Raw genomic sequence first — 18,296 nt, 5'->3', positions numbered from 1 at the left:
TTTAAGAGTCCACAATTCCTTACTAGCGAGAAACTTTTGGGGCTAGATATATTCTAAAATTCAGACTCTTTTCCTTCTCTCTCTCTCTCTCATGCTCTCTCTTTTAAAAGAAAGTAATATGGTATATGAAACATTTACTGTATACTATGTAAACACACCCAGTGAGATTAGTCATATTACCCCATATTTTGCAATAAAATATATTAAACATTTAAACTAAGCTGTGTTAGTTCAGGTTAGGTTTTGTTGCCAAATGAATTCAGGTCACATCATTGTTTGCCATCAAATGAGTCTCCCTAAAGAAATGGTTATCAGAACTCTTAGAATTTCAAATTATAAGTAAGACGTTGTGCACCTGTAGTTAGTAGCTCAAGATCATGTATAAAAATAGTATTTTCCTTACCTACCCACCACCAATAAAAGGCAAGTCAGAAAACATTTTGTTCATATTAAATAAAGATATATTTTAAATTGCATTTTTCTATAAAATTAAGTTGTGTTACTGCAAATAGAGATTACTTGTTAGAGTTCTGCTTAGGAGAATCTTATTAAAGCCCATGTGGGCTTCTTCTAATAGAACCTATTATAATTCAAAACAGCTGTCAGTCTCCTGCTGCTACTTTTTTTTTCCGATTAAAAACATATTCTTAAAAGAATATTTTTAAAAGTACATCCCATTCCACAAGTTTATGCAATATTCTTTTAAGGGTAACCATTAAAATTTTTTAAGCTAGAAAATGAGGGGAAAAATGCAGACAAATGAGGTGAGCCAGGTTCTTAGAACTCTGGCTACAGTGCAGATTCATATTGATACTATATATTCTTGGTATTAATATTTCTAGTTATAAAATACTTCCTAAATAAAATGCCTGCTTCATAAATGCACATTCAGCATGGTCAGAAATATGTTATCTCTTAGCTTTTTAAAAGATTTTTAAAAGATAATCTTCAAGGAGTCATGAACAGCCTAGAATAATCACTAGGGAAAACTAGTGATGATCATTCTAAATAGGATAAGAAAACCAAAACCAGTGAAAGAATCATTAAAATTAGATACTAAATTCTTCGAAATAATTTTAAATGTAGAAATTTTCTCATTTATAAAAATTAAACGTACATTTAATGTTAAACTTGAAAACTATTATGCATTCGGATGTGTATTAAATGTAAAATTAATACCAATATTTAAGTAGGTTATCCAAGAACAGAAATGGCTTTTAGTGTAAATAGTCATTAAAAACAAAAAGTTAAGGTGAACCACGTTACAGATGTTTCACTGCTAGACATCAAGCAGGTGAATTAGTTTAAATTTAAGAACAATATTTTAGGGGGTTGTTTCCAAATTTGATGATTAGCTACAGAACTCCGTATTATTAACCTAATTATTTTTCTCCATACCTACACATTTCCTTTGCATAAAGAAGAGATCATTAGTTTTGTTGAATTTTAAATCCCTAAATAATTATTCAACGTTTATGTTTAATTATTAAATTTCTGATGAAAAGTCATTGTGCTCCTAAGAACATTTTCAGATGGGGTATCTAATTTGAATAGAAAACTAATCATACAATTTGGTGACAGTACAAAAGCACCACCATCAAGCAGTGTACATCCCCTCCCCCCTCTTAGTTTTACTGTTTTACAAGATTAAAATGAGTTTATTTTCTTTATTGAAAATATGGAAAAAAATAATTTTTAGCATCTCTGTAATTTTTAGCTGTATTTCTTTCTCTTCCCGGAAGTGTTTTTGCCTTCTATTACTAGAGTCTGAAAAGTTGAGAGTTACACTGTTGACTCAAAAGAATTTTAAAGATTGTAGAACAGATCATAATATACAAAGAACAAGATACATGTTAAACTTTCTCTATCCTATCCACCCCAGAACCTTAATGTTTCCCCATTCACTTATGAGAATTATACTTTTGTTGTTTAAATTAAAAACAAAAAACCAAAAAAACCTACACAGCAGAGTATGACAAAAGGCAATTCCCTAAAATCTGCCTCCCTTCCCACATCGACAACAAGTAACAATTTGATTTCTGCTTTTCTAGCTTTTTTTTTTTCTTTTTTTTTTTTTGCATTACTCGGGCCTCTCACTGTTGTGGCCTCTCCCGCTTCCGGATGCACAGGCTCAGCGGCCATGGCTCACGGGCCCAGCTGTTCCGCAGCATGTGGGATCTTCCCGGCCCCCCCTGCATCGGCAGGCGGACTCTCAACCACTGTGCCACCAGGGAAGCCCTTCTAGCATTTTTGACACAAATAGTTTTAAGTAGGGATATTTAACAAAGAGTTCTGTAAAAAAATTTTTTCATTTCATAATATACCAGGGATATAGAAACACGTGTACATATAAATTTTACTTTGCCTTTTAAAGACCCCTAAATAGAACTGTACTGTATAAATATGCCATAATTTATTTCACCAAAACATTGAAAATCATTTCCAATTTTTCAATATTATAAACAGTCCTGCAATCCTTTTACCTCTATCTTTAACCACTGTAAACTATACCATTAGAATAAATATCAAGAAATAATATTACTGGGACTTCCCTGGCGGTCCAGTGGTTAAGACTCTGTGCTTCCAACCCAGGGGGCACGAGTTTGATCCCTGTTCGGGGAACTAAGATCCCACATGCCGCTAGGTGCGGCCAAAAAAAAAAAAAAAAAAGAAATAGTATTACTGGATAAATGGGTATATATATTTCTAATTTGGAGATATACTGGTCAGAAAAGTTGCAATTTACATTCCTATCAACTTTGCATGAGAACATGAAAACTCTGGTCATTATTAATCTTTGCCAATCTGATGGAGGAAAAAATGATCTCATTATTTTAATCTTCATTTTAAAAAATTATAAGTGAAAGTGAATCTCAATATATTTATCAGCCTCTGTGTTTCTTTATAATCTTTGCCCATTCTTCTATGTGGCTGTTCTTTTTATTAATTTGTGACACTTTTTATATTAATGTTAAAATATCAAGGGAGAATATTCATATTAGCCTTTTAAAACTATGATGGCTTTTGTCATAAATGTTTAAATTTTTTAAATAGTCACTTGTTTCAGTCTTTTCTTTAGTAATGTCTGAGTTTCAGGCTCCTTCCTGTAAACATTTTTATATCAGAAAACAGACTTATATATACCTATGTAAGTAGTTAGAACAAAATAGAAAAAAGTTCTCAATTTTTGTTGTCATCTCCAAATTAGAGTATGTAGGTAAACACACTCTTCAACCACAGCAGAAAGCTGTCATTAGACAGTTAAAGAGTTTACAGCACAGTTATTATTAAGTAATTCAGTATGCTAATTTTAAAAATTTTATTAATTCCTAAATATGAAGATAATTTAATTATCTGGTGTTGCCTGGAAACAAGATGGATATATTTTCCAGATTAATAGAAGGATGCTTTCCGGAAGAAGAAACTCAATTACTCCAATCTATTCAAATGTCGTTTGCTGAAGACATCCTGGGCATCCAGTGTCAGAACTGCAGGTGTCTTTCCCTCATCCTTCTCCTCTATATCAAACTGGTTCACCAATCCACCTGCAAATCACTTAGACTAAGTCACTATTTATTACTTCTCTTGAATTGTCACAAAAATCAATCTTGATCTCTGCTTCCAGTCTAATTCATCTAGCACACCAACACTAAATTAATCTTCCTAACAGAGGTTCAATCAAGAATATGCAATAAATACAAACTCCTAGCTACAAATCCTACCTATGTAAAGTATTTTACACTTTAAAGTATATCAGTATTTCCCAAAGTGTATTCTACACAACATCAGTCTCGCAAAATACAATGAAATGAGCCTTAAAAAAAAATCTTGGTTAGTTTGGGAAACACTGTTTACTATAGCCCAGTTTTGTAGAATTATTTATATTATTCATTAAGAATCTGAATACCAATTATGTGCTCTATGCCAAGTGTTGAAGGTTATAGTTGTGAACAAAATAGTCTTGGTTTTCATGTTGCTTACAATCAAGTGAGAGAAATGGACATTTAAACAAATAATTACAAAAATAAAATCATACACTGAGATAAATACCATGAAAGGCACGGGGTGCTATGAGAAAGAATAAGTTGATTTATTGGCATTAATAAGCCCACAAGACATAAAGAACACATACAGCATACAGAAGAAAGATCTTAAACACATACATAAATATAAATAATACATAAACATAAATAATGCTTGAGGGACTTCCCTGGTGGTGCAGTGGATAAGACTCTGCGCTCCCAGTGCAGCAGGCCCGGGTTCAATCCCTGGTCAGGGAACTAGATCCCACATGCATGCCACAACTAAGGAGCCCGTGAGCCGCAACTAGGGAGCCTGCCTACCGCAACCAACACCCAGCGCAACCAAATAATAAATAAATAAAGCTTGATATTATTTATTGACAGAGGTAGTAGTGATGTGATGCTGGGGAGTTACAGCAGAGTCAATAGTTTAGCAAATTCTAGGAAGAGCAAGAAGGTGGCTGACGCAGGGGAAGTAGGGAAGGGAGATAATGTAAGATGAGGCAAGACAGGTAGATAGAGGCCAGGTCACAAACATCACAGCAAAAGGCTGAGAGTCCTGCAGCTAAGTAACCTGTATAACTTTGCTTAATTCAGTATTCCTGAACTTTAAGAAAGACCAATAATAGGCCATGTCCAATGTTCCATAGAACATACTTTCAATCATATGATAGTAGTGGATGTATAAAGTGAAGGTTTGCACTGGGTTAGTGTTGATACATTTTAAGAGAAAATGACACAATTTGAAAGCTGAGTTTTTATTTATTTAAATTTTTAATTGAAAAATATCAAGCAGAAAAAAGTTAGCCACAGCAGGCCTGAAACTGCTATCCTTAGAAAGGCCTGCTTGAAAGGCTGGCCCTGGTTGGTCTTTGGGAACTTGGACTTTCCGTGTTTTTGCCATTCCTTAACTGATAAGGACAGCTCACTGTACTTAAACTGTCTGTGCAAACAATATGGTTTATGCTGCATATTTGCTTTCCTTCTGGGAGCCTGGAATTTTGATACATGTTAGGTAGTAGATGCCTGTGTGACCAGCCATCAGTAAAAATCCTAGGTGCTGAGTCTCTAATGAGCTTCCCTAGTAGACAATATTTCACTTGTGCTGTCACAAGTCAGTGCTGGAGGAACTAAGTGTGACCTGTGTGAGTGACTCCACCGGAAGAGACCTCTTGGAAACTTGCCCCTGTTTTTCTTTGGACTTAGCCTCATGTGTCTTTTTTCTTTGCTGATTTTGTTTTGTATCCTGTGCTGTAATAAATGATCTCCATGAGTATGACTATGTGCTCTGTCAGGTGAGTCCTCCTAGTGAACCTGGGGATGTTCTTCGGGGTTTCAGTGCAAGAACAAGATAGAATACTGTGAAATGTCTCCCTCCACCTCTGTCTCCCAGTCTCCCAAAATGAAACTATATTGTTTTGGAATAAATATCTAGTTGATATTCAGGTACAGGGCTTCTTCTTTTTCTTTTTTTTTAAATCTTAGAAGCAATTACCTAAAAAGCAGAATAGCGGTGACCTTTAAGGTGGCTGTGATTGAGAAGAGGCATAAGTGGGGCTTTGAGCATGCTTCCACTGTTCTATTTAGTGACTATGGTGGTGTCAGCATTAAAATAATTTGTTAAAAAAGTAAGTTAAACTTAAATTTGTTTACTATGCTTCTTTGCATGTGTATTATTTCACAACAAAAAAATGTTTTGTTGTAGCTGGTATGGCTTTGAAACTTGTCAGCTGAAGCCTCAAAACTAAATCCATTTCCTAAAGAAAAGGATATAAAAGAATGAACGGAAGGCTAAGTACTGAGGCACAGGAAATGCTTATAATTTGGTAGCTGAAAGAGAACAAAGTAAAGGAAAGCATGGAAAACACTAATCAGGCTGGGTAGTGACCCAAATAGGTTGCATGTAAGAAGTGGCATCTGAATGAGGTTTATTTCAAATTGAGAAGTCACCCCTTTCCTCTGCGCTACCAGAAAGTTTTGGATACACTCCAATTTCAGTACTTACCACTCTGTAGGGGCAATTAATTGTTAAGATTTCTACATCCTCAAAGAGACTATGTTCCTACAGTACTGGGACAGTTTCCTTTTCCAGTTACTGTATTCCAAGTATCTTGAAGAGTGCCTGGCTCATAACGGGTCCTTAATAAATAAGGTGCTTAGAAATGGAGAATGAAACCAGAAAAGGCCCATATCAAAGAAACCATGAAAGGAGAGAATGTAAAGAATTCCATGAGCAGTTTTAAATTTTCTTCAGTTTTCTTCTTTTTCTCCTACTTTTAACAACCTTTCAGGTCATTACTGTTTTTACTAAACCCTTTCCACTCTACTGCTACCTCCTCATCATTGCTGCAACAACTATCTAAACACCAAGTATGTGCAGGGCACTTAGCCAGGTAATGTCAGGGATACAAAGATGAGCTTAGTGTCTAGTGCAGGACATATTCCAATACATAAATAACACAAAGCTGCAAGTGGAAGACAGAGAGAAAGAACAGGAACATGGCATGGACGTTAGAGGACTAGAAAAGGCTTTAGTGATTGCAAAAGGCTTTCATGGAAAGATGACATCTGCTTTGGTTCTTGAAGGATATTAGAATTTAAATAGGGAGAAACATAGGTAAGGGCATTTCAACAGAGAGAACAGCTTAAGAATTAATAGGTACATGAGGGACAACATACAAAGAAATGAGGCAAGAAAGGCAGGAGTTGATGAGATAAGAAAAAGTAAGAAAGAAGCAGAAATTATGCCATTGTCCAGTGAGTAGAGCTGATAAAGGAGACCAAAATGGAGCAGCCACAGATGTAAAGGAAAACCAGAAAAATGTGGTTTCACAGAACTGAAGAGAGGAAACTGAACCGGAAGTAAAACTGGAGTGAGATGTTTGATAACTCTTTTCAAAAAAGACTGCAAAAGGTGCCAAGAAGTGAGGCAGTAATAGAGAGGATGTGAAAGTCTGGAAAGGTGTGTGTATGAAAGAGAAGGAGATATTGTAACAAATGAGTAGGGATGATGCAGTAAAGCATCAGTTTTCAACTGGGTGACTCTGCTCCCCTGGAGACATTTGGCAATGCCTGGAGACATTTTTGGTTGCCGTAACTAGGAGTGAAGAAGGGTACTACCAGAACCTAGTGAGTAGAGGCTGCGGATGCTGCTAAACATTTTGCAAGTACAGGACAGCGCCCCACAACAAAGAATTATCTGACCCAACATGTCAGTAGTGTCAAAGTTGAGAAACCCTGTACCAGAGCATAGGGGATACGGAAGAGAGAATGATTAACCAAAGAAGCAAAGTCTTTGGTAAAGTGAGAACATTCATGCAGGAGGAAGACTTTCTGGTTCTCTAACCTACTGACCCTGATTAGAGCATGAACCTGGAAGCAGCTTCAGGCATTACTTATTTGAAAAGTGTATTGAAATACAACATTCCAATTTCTCCCATCAACATGAACGACAATGTGCATGCCTTAAATCATTATTTACCCTGTGACTATTCTATATAGATAAACCATTCATCTTTTGGGATACCATCAAGGTTTAAAATGTGGGTACTTCTATTTTTTTCTAAGTTCCATATATGTACGGCAATCACGTCCATTAAAAGGTTAATAGATATAAATGATCAGAGTGCATATACTAGTGTAATTTTATTTTGTAAAATCTCCTATGTACCATTTAAAAATGAGTTACAAATAATCTGTATTTTAACAGTTCATAGGGATACCATGTGAAAAGGAAGCCTACAAAAGCATCAGTTTAAGATGCCAAGTAACATTGCTAGAAAAGGATAAAATGAGTTAACAGTGATTATAAAAATGGGGCTGTAACTATCTTTGGTTACAAAGTGCAATATATTTCAAAGCCACAATGAACTTGATCATATAAATTTCACTTTGTATCATAAGCATGAAAAGACTATTTACTTACATGTATTATGTGAAAGGTACTAAGAGGAGTTTAATCACAAATTCTGCTCTCAAATAAGAGACAGTCACTCATTTAAACATTTTCTGAGCATCTACTATGTGCTGATAATAGGCACATGAGGATATAACAATGAACTAGATAGACATAATTTTTGCTTTTAAATTACTTAGGGACAAGCAGATAAATAGGCCATTACAATGTAGAGGAAGCACAGATTAGTGAAGATGAACTCTAGAGCCAAACTGTCTAGGTTTGGATCCAGATCTGCCATTTTATAAGCTTTGTGATCTTGGTCAAATTGTTTATCTTTTCTGTATCTGATGATAATATTTAAAAGTATTTACCTTATGGGGCTGTTGAGAAAGTGACATCTGAGATAAGATCTAAGAATGACAATAAGTGTGAACTTTTTTCTTGGTGAAGGTAATGGTGGGGAGGGTTTGGGATGACAAAATAATGCTCTAAAAGGCAGAGCAATCTGACTATGTGAAGGCCCAAGGAAAGAACAAAACCTGGCTCACTAAGGAAATTAAAGCAGTTCTACATGCAGAGTGTAACCGGGAGGTATTTGGCAGTAATAAGGTATGAGCCCAGAGAAGCAGCAGAGCCTAGACAACAAAAAGCCATATGATCCATGAAAGGGAGTTTGAACTTTATTCTAGAGAGTTTTTGTTACTTAAACACACACACATACACATACACACACAAACCGACAGACTTTTTCTCATTCAAGAATTAATAAGTCTGTGCTGGGAAAACTGGACAGCTACATGTAAAAGAATGAAATTAGAACACTTCTTAACACCATACACAAAAATAAACTCAAAATGGATTAAAGACCTAATGCAAGGCCAGACACTATAAAACTCTTAGAGGAAAGCATAGGCAGAACACTCTATGACATAAATCACAGCAAGATCCTTTTTGAATCACCTCCTACAGAAATGGAAATAAAAACAAAAATAAACAAATGGCACCTAATGAAACTTAAAAGCTTTTGCACAGCAAAGGAAACCATAAACAAGACAAAAAGACAAGCATCAGAATGGGAGAAAATATTTGCAAACGAAGCAACTGACAAAGGATTAATCTCCAAAATATACAAGTGGCTTATGCAGCTCAATATTAAAAGGAACGCCTGAGGGACTTCCCAAGGTGGTCCAGAGGTTAAGACTCCACGCTCCCAATGCAGGGGGCCCAGGTTTGATCCCTGGTCAGGGAACTAGATCCCACATGCCGCAACTAAACATCCTGTGTGCCGCAACTAAAGATCCCACGTGCCACAAGGAACACCCGGTGCAGCCAAATAAATAAATATATTTTAAAAAATAAAAAATAAAATAATCTCTGTTAAAAAAAAAAAAAGGAATGCCTGAGCGTCTATCCTCAGAACACTATATTGTGTTTTCACATAGATTATCTTAATTAACCAAAGAACCCTAAAGAGGGTGATACTGTTCATTTTACAGATGTGGAAACTAAGGTACCAAGGGAACAAAAAACTATTTTTTCTTGTCAAAACAAGAAGGCTGTTCTTCATAGACAAATTTGTCTTTTCATACTCAGTCCAACAGATGATTTTACAATTTCTAATGTGTACTGTATTCCTCCTTACCTTGTTTAAAAAACAACTACAAATTACTATGTCAAAGTTTTATTTGACTGAAGCCAACAAATGGTGAGGTACACCAAGTTGGGAATTTTAACTCTCCTTCCCTATCCTTCCTCCCTTGTCAGACTTTACCGTTGAAGCATGTGACAGAACTATGACTTCATAATTAAGGCTATAATGAGATTTCTCTGTCATAAGCTATTACTAACATTCACTACAAACTCATCTAGTTCTGCCTCAAAGCTTTTTTCCTAACCAGAAAATTCTCATGTCTAGTCTCAAGCAAGCAAGAAATATTTTGGCAAAGTCTGAAGACAAGCATAATTAAGTCTTATGAAGCATGTTATGGAATTTTTCTCTAAAGAACAACTCACAAGTAAATTCCAGATAAAACAAATTAAATAAGTATAATTTCAGAATATAGGGAAAAAAAGACACTATACTTGAAATTCTTCTGGCATTCAGTCTCCCCCCTAAAGAAGGAAGGAAACTGCACACTAACAACACAATTCATTATTGCTCCTTCCATGATTCCTGTTTTAAGTAGGTAAGAGTGTTCATAAAATTTAAGGAATTGTAGCTAGAAGAGACTGTCAAACTTTTCATCTAAGTGGATATTTTTAGAAAACAATTAAGGGCAAGCAAAGAACACTTTGCATGCCTGGCCTAATTGATTTTTCCATCTCACTTTAGTTTTAAACTCAATAACATACCTCATATTTATTAAAACATTGTTTACAAAGCACTTACTCATGTTATTATTTCATCCTAACAACTCACTGAGTATCTATAGTTTACCAGACACTGTGCTACATCCTACAGGCTTTGGCTCAAAGTACAAAGAGTTACGTGGAGGAGTTAGACACACGAGCAACTGATGATAAATATAGTAAATAAGGACTGGAAGAAAGGTCCAAAGTACTAAGGGAGTGAGTGTATGATTACTAGTAAAACTAACTTTTGAACTGGGTCTTGAAGAATAAAGACGACTGTAAGAATCAGATTTCTGATGGCAAATAACCCCGAAGAATTGGCTTAAACAATAGGAATATATTCATGAAGAGAAATCCCACGGTAGGGAAAGCTCCAGGCCCAGCACAATACGTGTCTAAAATAATGTTGTCATGCACCTACGTTCGTTCTACCTCTCTGTTCTGCCATCCTCAGGGCATGTTTCATCATCCCCTGTGGTCACAAGACAGCTGCCAGTGGCGACTGGGGCCACATGTTCTCTTGCTCACAAACAATAGGGGAAAAAATCCTCTCCCCCAGAAATAGAATGTCTCTTTCCTTTCAATCTAACTGGGACAAATAATACTTTACAGGGAAATGCCTTGAGCCGATTGGCTTGGAGTAATCAAAATCTACCGCTGAAATGGGTGATGAGTCATCTTCTCAGAGTCTCCTGGATGACAAAGAACAGGAGAACTCCAAGCACTGGGATAAACACATGAAAAACAGAAGTAGTAGAACAAGAAACAGCTTAGTATGACTAGAGTAATGGGAAATCTAACGTTAGACACAGTCTACAAAGTGTTGTGAGTTTGGACTTTACCCAATAGACAATGGGAAGTCAACACAAGTTTTTTAGGTAGGGAAGTAACATCCTCCAATTGCATTTTTTAAAAAGTGTGGTAGCAATATAGAGAACAGCCAGAGAAGGAGAGGAAAAGTGGGAGAACAAATGGCAGAGACTCCACTGGTAGGCTGTTCAATAAATAGTCCAGACTAGTAAGTGGTAACAGGGAGGGAAAGAATGGAATAAAAAAATACAAGGTGGCAAAGCTGCTACGTAAAACACTGTGTGTGTGTGTGTTTTCCCTCTTACAGATGAGGAAAAATTAAGCCTCAGACAGGTAAAATGGATTGCTTAAGATTGCAAAACTATAAATAGTAATCAGAATCTGAATGGAGGTCTGATTCCCGGTCCAGTGTTCTAATACATCACAACTATGTCTAAAAACTCCAACAATGCTCAAAAAAGCAGATTTTTTTTGAGTCTTGTGATTTAAAGAATGTTCTGTGTATTGTATTAAAGTGATTTCTGTTTATTCCAACTTTAACATAATGTTCATTATATGGATTTAATGTCAATTTATAAAACTTAGTACATTATATGTTTTTGAAGTTTCTACATTATTTGAGATAGTAAGGATGCTGTGAAAGACTCAACTTGCAATGTCAAATTTAGACTGCCTGGTCTTCCCTGGTGGCGCAGTGGTTGGGAGTCTGCCTGCCGATGCGGGGGACACGGGTTTGTGTCCCGGTCCGGGAGGATCCCACATGCCGCGGAGCGGCTAGGCCCATGAGCCATGGCCGCTGAGCCTGCGCGTCCGGAGCCTGTGCTCCGCAATGGGAGAGGCCACAACAGTGAGAGGCCCGCGTACCACAAAAAAAAAAAAAAGAAAAGAAAAAATTTAGACTGCCAAAATTTTAAAAATTAAAAGAACTGAAGCTTGCATTAAAAATTTTTGAACTTGTTTTGTAAATAAACTAGGTACTGAATGTTTGAATTTCAATATAAATCTGAAGTTAGTAGCTACATGAAAAGTTTCCTTTAAACTATGCTTCCCTTTGAAATTTTGGATTCTGATAACCCACTTCCATTATCATCAACTTAAAAAGAAAAACGTTGTCTCATCTTAAAAAAGATAATTGTTTTAGAAAAAGTCACTTGACTGTTTCTTTTTAGAGTGGAGAAGTCTGATTTTGTTTTATTACCACTGTACCAAGACTGGGTTAAGAGGGAAGGTGGTTTAAAACAGAATAAACACTTTCTATAAAAATTATAAACAATATATTTTTTAGCTTACTGGGTTAAATCTTAGTCTTCTGCTTTTAAATTCAATTAATAACTTTAGTGAGCACCTATGTGCCTGGCACTATGCTAGCTGCTGGGAATACAGCTGGAAGCAAAATAGTACTATAGTTACTCAGGCATATTTTGTATGATTATTTGATTAGTGTCAGTCTTCCCCACTGAATAACTATAGCAGTATTTTTTTTCAGCCAGAACGTAACTGCAAATGTACAAAGATGATGCTTAAAAAAAACAACCTGACAATAACATTCCACCAATGACACAAGAATCTTCTTTCACCAAGTAGAAACTCCGCACCCATAACTGAATTTTTTTCTTAAAACATACCTGCTAAAACATTCAACAAACCAGGAATATAAGGAAACTAGCTCAACATAATAAAGGTTATGTATGGAAAATCCACAGCTAACATCATACTTAATGGTCAAAGACTGAAAGCTTTCCCTCTAAGATGAGGAACAAGACAAGGATGTACATTTTCACCATTTCTATTCAATACGGTACTAGAAGTCCTAGCCAGAGCAATTAGGCAAGAAAAAGAAAGAAAAGTCATTCAAACTGGAAAAGAAGACATAAAATTATCTTTGTTAGAAAACAACCTTATCTTATATGTAGAAAACTCTAAAGATTACACACACACACACACACACACACACACACACACACACACACAAACACACCATTAAAATAAATGAGTTCAGTAAAGTTGCAGGATACAAAATCAACACACAAAAATGAGTTGTGTTTATACACTAGCAATGAACAATCCGCGAAGGAAATTAAGAAATCAATCACGTTTACAATAGTACCAAAAAGAATAAAATATTCAGGAGTAAACTTAACCAAGGAGATGAAAGATTTTTACACTGAAAACTACAAAATGTTGTGGGAAGAAATTAAACACAAATAAATGGAAAGACATCTGGTGTTTACGGACTGGAAGACCGGAAGAGATGTCAACACTACTCCAAACAATCTACAGATTCAATGCAATCCCTATCAAAAAAATCCCAATGACATATTTTGCAGAAATAGAAAAATCTATCTAAAATTCATATGGAATCTCAAGGGACCCCAAACAGCCAAAACAATTTGGAAAAAGAACAATGTTGGAGGCCTCACACTTCTGATTTCAAAACTACTATAAAGCTAGAGTAATCAAAACAGTACGGTGACAGCACAAAGACAGACTTACGGACCAACAGATTTCAGAAATAAACCCTCGAATGTATGGTCAAGTGATTTTCAACAAAGATGGGCAGACCACTCAATGGAAAAAAGATAGTCTTTTCAACAAATGGCATTGGAAAAACTGGATATCCACATGCAGAGACCTAAACATAAGAGTTTTTTTGAGAAGAAAACTCTTAGAAGAGTTTTAAAGGGGAAAAGCTTCATGACACTGGATTTGGCAATAATTTCTCAGATGTACACCAAAAGTATAAGCAACAAGAGAAAAACTAGATCAGTTGGACTTCATTAAAATTAAAAACTTACCAAAAAAAACATTTTGTGCATCAAAGTACACTCGACAGAGTGAAAAGGCAATGCATGGAATGACAAAAATATTTGCAAATCATCTATCTGATAAGGGATTGGTATCCAGAATACATAAAGAGTACCTACAACTCACCAACAACAAAGAAAACCAACTAAATTAAAAAATAGGCAAAAAACTTAGATTATTTCTCCAAAGAAGATATACAAAAGGCTGATAAGCTTTAGAGATGCTAATATCACTAATCTTTAGAGAAATGCAAGTGAAAACCACAATGAGATATCACTTCACGCCCATTAGGATGGCTGTTATCAAAATAATAAAAACAACAAGTGTTGGTGAGGATGTGGAGAAACTGGAACCTTGACGCATGCTCGTGGGAATGTAAAATTTTCTGGATATATACCCAAATGAAATGAAAGCAGGAACTCAAACAGATATGAGCACACCTATGTTCATGGCAACATTATTCCAAAAGCCAAAAAGTGGAAGCATATGAAGTATCAACTGACAGATAAATGGATGAACAAAATGCAGTATATACATACAATGGACTATTATTCAGCCTTAAAAATGAAGGAACCTCTGACAAATGCTACAACATGGATGAACATTATGCTAAATGAAATAAGCCAGTCACAAGAGGACAAACATTGTATGATTCTACTTACATGAAATACCTAGAGTAATCAAATTCGTAGAGACAGAAAGCAGCATAGTGGTTGTCAGGGGCTAAGAGTAAAGGCAAGTGGGGACTTAGTGTTTACAGGGTATAGAGTTTCAGCTGCAGAAGATGAATGGAGTTCTAGAGATGGATGGTGATAATGGTTGCACAACAATGTGAAATACACTTAATGCCACAGAACTGTACACTTAAAACTGGTTAAAATGGCAAATTTTATGTTATGTATATTTTACGACAATAAAAACAGCAACCAAAAAAAAGATAGCTGCTATGCATCTTTCCTAGTGACTCTATCTTAGTGTAGGATCTCATCTCTTCATACCCAGGTAACTGCAATAGCTAGTACTGTCCCTGGTTCATTCCACTCTCTCCTCATTCTAACTCAACCAACAGATCACTGACAGGTGCGTCTTGGCAGTTTTAACATATTAATGTGTGGCCTCCAAACTTTCAAAGTCTCCCCATATCTTACACAAGAGGATAAAAATCCAAATCTCAATCCAGTACTCAAACTCTTCTACAAACGTATCCTTTCAACTGTCTAATGTCTTCCCAAGGAAATTCAGTTGTCAGCTCATCCTAGTTTCCCTCTCTGTTCCCCTCCCCCAAAGCTAATCTCCACATTACACTCTTGCTTTTCCCTCACAAATAACTGCTCCAATCTCTCTGTAAATCTAAACCCTCACAGAAGCTAGCTCAAGTCCCAAGTGTTCCAGGAAGTTATTTAGACTCCTGAGGCCTCACTCATCTCCCTCTAACCAGAACACGTACAGCATACTTTGTTTTATTTTTTTGTGGTACGCGGGCCTCTCACTGCTGTGGCCTCTCCCGTTGCGGAGCACAGGCTCCGGACGCGCAGGCTCAGCGGCCACGGCTCACGGGCACAGCCGCTCCGCGGCATGTGGGATCTTCCCGGACCAGGGCACGAACCCGCGTTCCCTGCATCGGCAGGCGGACTCCCAACCACTGCGCCACCAGGGAAGCCCGTACAGCATACTTTGTATTGATAGATTGTTTTCTAGGCTCAGAGGGGTACATCTTATCTTTTCTGAGGGCAAAGTCTACACATTTCACTTGTTTCTTTCTCCAGTAGCACCTAGTATTGCAAAACACAAAGCAGATCTTCAATAATCACCTGTGTAACTGAACACAAGGTACAACTCTGGTGTGTGAGTTTCAATGACTAGAATATGAAATCAGAAGCATTTGACATGACTACTTCTGAAGGTTAGCCTGTGACACACAACACAGAAAGCTGCTGTGACTCAAGTGGCTATGTGGAAACCAGGTGGTACAACCCGGCAAACACAACACAGGTGTTTTAAATCCTAAAATTAGAGCCTGATACAAAGAACCTGTTTAAATGCTGGTAATGACGAACAAAACAATATAGTAGTTAGGTTTTGTGGGACAGAGTACTGGTTTTACTGAATGCATGCATAAATAAGCAATGCTATAACTGGACAGAAATATAGTCAGTCACAGACCTATGAAAACTCTAAATGAAATGTCAGTTGGTTTTTTATTAAATTCAGGTCAGGTAAAAGAATCTTCATGAGTTACTTGTGGTAACTGACAGTAACTGTCAAGAATCAGAGTGAGGCGCTCTCTCTGATTTCTCCTTTCAACTACATTGTACAAAGACCCAGGGATGAGGATGGTGGTGAAGAATGCAATCAATGAAGAATACGAGGCTCAGGAGTGTAGTGAAAAGAGCTCTCTAAATAGGGCGGAGAGAGGCCTAGATCCTAGTTTTGGTCCAATCCCTCGCCAGCTGCAGAACCCACAGCGAGTCACTCATCTCCCTGGGCCTAGTTTCCCAGTTCTAAAACAAGTCACATCATATCGTTAAAGGTTTTTCTGACTTCAAAATTCCAGGACAAGTTTAATCACAGCTGCCATTAACATGTATGATTCTTGCAATTTCAAATCTTTCTTTCACATTTCCGGGAGAAAGTAATTGATTTCAGCAATCTAAAAGAAATGGATGCTATTCAGTGACAAAAGATTCTGCTACTTGAAAAAACGAAGTAATTCTGTAAAAATGCCTATTTCCTCATTACAGTAAGATGTTTTAGCAGAGGAAACAGTTCTCTGGTAAAACTAAGACTGCTTCTGCGAATTAGGCCTAATCCAGAGTACTTATTATCTGTGCTGGTATGTGAAGAGGTGCTATTGTAGTTCAAAGCAGAAACAACACTCAGGGCTTCCTCCCCCCAAACGGTGAGAAAGTTCTCATCTTCGGGGTAAGGCTAATAAACAGCTGTGCAAATGATGAGACACTGAAAAATGCACGCTTTTAGCCTTTCAAGCACTCCAAGCACAGGATTCTTTACCAAAGACTCCGTATTGTCTCTCTCCCAACCTGTCAAAGCGCAATTCCAGTTTGATCCCGAAACAGTAACTTACCCGGACAATCTAACTTCTCCCCCGGGGAGCAGCCGTACACAGGCCTGCACTCCTCGACCCCTGATTCCGGACGGCAGCTCTCACGCCCACCCCGGGGCGGTCGCAGCCCCGTAGCCGGGTAAACACGCGCCCGGGTCTCGGGAGCGGTTTCCCGGCGTCCTGGGAGCGACGAGTCCCGCCCCTCGTAGCCCCGAGACTGGAGCCGGCCGAGCCGCCGCCGCGGCCAGCTCGGGCCGCTCTCCCCGCCCTAAGCGCCACACCTCGCGCCTCTGCCCCCGGGACGGCTGCGCACTGCCCAGCCCGCCCCGCTGAGCGCACCGGGACCGGTCAGCCTGCCACCGCCGCCTCAGCCCCAGACGGACCAGTGACCCTTCCCCGGCCCCGCGCCCCCCGCGGCGGCCGGGCCCCAGCCCTGCGCCCCCACGGCCCCCGCACAGCCCCTTCCTCGTCGGGACGCCCAGCACCGCGCCGGTAACAGCCTCGGCTCACAGCCTCAGAGACATCGAGGGACACTCACCCCGGAGGCTCCTCCCGCCGCTGCTGCTGCTGCCGCCGCTGGGACCGCGGCCGTCGCCCCCGCCGCCGCCGCCTGCACCGCCGTCCGCACCGGCGCCAGCGCCCCCGGCCATCCTCCTCCTGCCGTCGCCGCCGCCACCTCCCGTCTCAGCTCCTGTCAGTGGCTCAGGCTCCGGGGCTTCTCCAGGTTTCTCTCGCCGCCATTTTGACGCCTGGAGCGAGCAGGAGGGGCTTGGCTCGACGCAGGCCTGGGGCGCCTGCGCGGCGCTGCGGAGCCGGCCCGAGCCCCCGCCAGTCCCCGCCGCCGCCGCCGCCGCCGCGCCCGGGGTCACGTGGGCCGGCGGCGGCGCGCGCGCCCTGGCTGGCCGGGGAGGCGCGTTCACGGGACCTGGGATCGGTTGGAGCCGAGTGCGCGCGCATTATTCCCGCTCTCCGCTCGGAGTCTGAAGCTCGTTTGCAGCATCTTGCTTATTCCAGGGAATTGTGGCAAATCGTTAAATCTGTCAGAGTGGAATTATAATAACTACGCTACCGCACGACCGGTTCTACCAATTCATGTTTCCATTCGGCGGCCGGCATCATGATCTATCGCTCACGACACATCTTTCGTAAAGCGAAGACTGCGCTTCCACAGAGAAGTCCTTTTTGACAGTCTTGGCGTTTTCTTGGCAGTTTATCTTAAGCCCTGTCTGTATGGTACTTTTACAGACACCACCTTGCTAGTTGTATAGTGGATTTGTTTGTTTTTTTCATCAGGCACCGAAAAGTTTTCCTCAGCAAGATACCCCCATAAACGTGGGATAAGGAT

General features: G+C 38.9%; 1 protein-coding gene across 4 annotated transcripts in view; it reads right to left on the bottom strand.

The window, feature by feature from the left end:
- BTBD7 (BTB domain containing 7) overlaps window positions 1–17,690 on the bottom strand; it is an 81,025-nt gene extending 63,335 nt beyond the window's left edge. For 3 of the 4 annotated variants that reach the window (XM_082852812.1, XM_082852814.1, XM_082852815.1), the window contains exon 1: window positions 17,490–17,690. The gene's annotated coding sequence lies outside the window, so the exon portion shown is untranslated. Of the gene's footprint in view, window positions 1–16,972; window positions 17,145–17,489 lie in introns of those variants that run through there. The other variant, XM_082852813.1, reaches the window with a different exon arrangement.
- Between the last annotated feature and the right edge of the window lie 606 nt (window positions 17,691–18,296).

The sequence above is a fragment of the Leucopleurus acutus genome, assembly GCF_964270905.1.
Source record: "Leucopleurus acutus genome assembly, chromosome: 1".
NCBI classification, from domain to species: domain Eukaryota; kingdom Metazoa; phylum Chordata; class Mammalia; order Artiodactyla; family Delphinidae; genus Leucopleurus; species Leucopleurus acutus.
This window is presented reverse-complemented; position numbering and strand designations above follow the sequence as displayed.